Below are 1,768 nucleotides of genomic sequence, written 5' to 3'. Positions count from 1 at the left end.
AAACCCCATTTAATTTAATGTAACAAGCTCAAAGGATCAATAATCAGAAGAAGACTAGTTGATTAGGGTACTACCCAATAAAAGAAAACATAACTGATGTTCTTCTGATCATAATTGTTATACACATGGTGTATGCAACGTCTATAGAAAACAAGCGGGTTAATTTGGTAAAGTCAAGAAACCACCTTTGCGTGCTGAATAGTAAGTACCAAGGGGCACTGTACAGAGTTCAAAGTTAAAGGGTCAATATAATTTCAAAAGAGACATCCCCGTAACTTGTATTTTAACCACTTGAAGACCGCGGTGTTTCACCCCCTTCCTGGCCAGGCCATTTTTTAGTATTCAGCGCTGCGGTACTTTGATTGACGTTTATTCAGTCATGCAATGCTGTACTGACAGGAATTTCATACAATTTTTTGGGGACAGATAGAGCTTTCTTTTGGTGGTATATAATCACCACTGCGGTTTTTATTTTTTACTATATAACAAAAAAAGTACCCTAAATTTTTAGAAAAAACATGTTTCCCTATAAAATGTTATGAAACATTTATATCACCCCAATTTTTTGGTAAAATATAAAAGACGGGGTCACATCAGGTAAATAGACACCAAACATGTCAAGCTTTAAAACTGCGTGCTTGGGAAATCGCAGAAAACGGCGCAACTAAAATTGTCCATAGGCAACGCTTTAAAAGTTTTTACCGCTCATCAGTTTAGTGTTGTCAGTGATTGATGGCCGTATAATTATTGCTCTCACTCCAACGTTCGCAGCGATGTTGGAGTGCAATGGTTGAGTACTGATCTCCCTTTGATCTGCTGTTAGAGCGTCGCCGTGTCGGTCCCAGCCGTACCGGATCACGGGACCGGCAGCGGCGGCGAGGAGACGGCGGGACAGAGGTACGGGGGAGGGGGCGCACACCTGCAGCTCCTGCAAGCGATCGGGCGTCTGATCGCTTGTATGTAAACAGCCATCGCTGGCTGTTTACATGCTCACAGTTTTCCCGCTCGTGTGCGCGCTGAGCGCCGCACATGGGAGGGGCAGGACGTCTTAAGATGCCCTCTCGCTCCTAGCAGACTCTCGTCCAGCCATTCAAGGGAGGAGGTTAAGGAATCTTGTCATTAAAGTGACACTAAACTCAGAAGTTAAATCCTAAAAAGGCATTCAAGTACCTAAACTATTAACAAAATGTATCCTATTTATGTATCAGTCAGCTGTAGATTCTGAAATCATCTCTGAATTCATGCTGACACTGTCCTTCCTTCTGGACACACACAGAAACCATGGGGAACAGAACTAGCCACCCTCCACAAGAAAGGACAGTGTCGGCACCAATTCAGAGATGATTTGATGATCTACAGCTGAGTGATACACAAATAAGATACATTTTTATAATTAGTTAGTGTATTTGAATGCATGTTTAAGAGAAACATGGAGGCTGCTTTTACTGACCTCTCCTTTTGAAAATGTTATGTGTGGCTGTCATGCTGATGTTCTTGCTTTTGATTGCCCCAGTCACATGCACATTTATACCCAGATGTAGCATGCGTTTCTTTCGGCTACCAGCAAAACATCACATACATGGCAAAAATAAATAAATGATGAAAAAAACACATAACCAGAGAGAAAAAAACTGCATGTGAAAATGCTCAGTCATTATGGAGATTTAGGCAGGTGAATTTAAGTAAAATTAGAAGTTTTGTTTTAGTAAAGATCAAGCTTGGTCATGGCTCTTTTGTCTCCTTCCTACAGTTCCATTAATGTGAGTGG

At 41.4% G+C, this 1,768-nt stretch overlaps 1 protein-coding gene across 1 annotated transcript in view; it reads right to left on the bottom strand.

The window, feature by feature from the left end:
- ENOX1 (ecto-NOX disulfide-thiol exchanger 1) overlaps nucleotides 1-1,768 on the bottom strand; it is a 367,040-nt gene that overhangs the window by 20,549 nt on the left and 344,723 nt on the right. The window lies entirely within an intron of this gene.

Source organism: Nanorana parkeri, unplaced genomic scaffold (genome assembly GCF_000935625.1).
Source record: "Nanorana parkeri isolate BGI_ZX_2015 unplaced genomic scaffold, ASM93562v1 scaffold243, whole genome shotgun sequence".
Classification (NCBI taxonomy): Eukaryota; Metazoa; Chordata; class Amphibia; order Anura; family Dicroglossidae; genus Nanorana; species Nanorana parkeri.
This window is presented reverse-complemented; position numbering and strand designations above follow the sequence as displayed.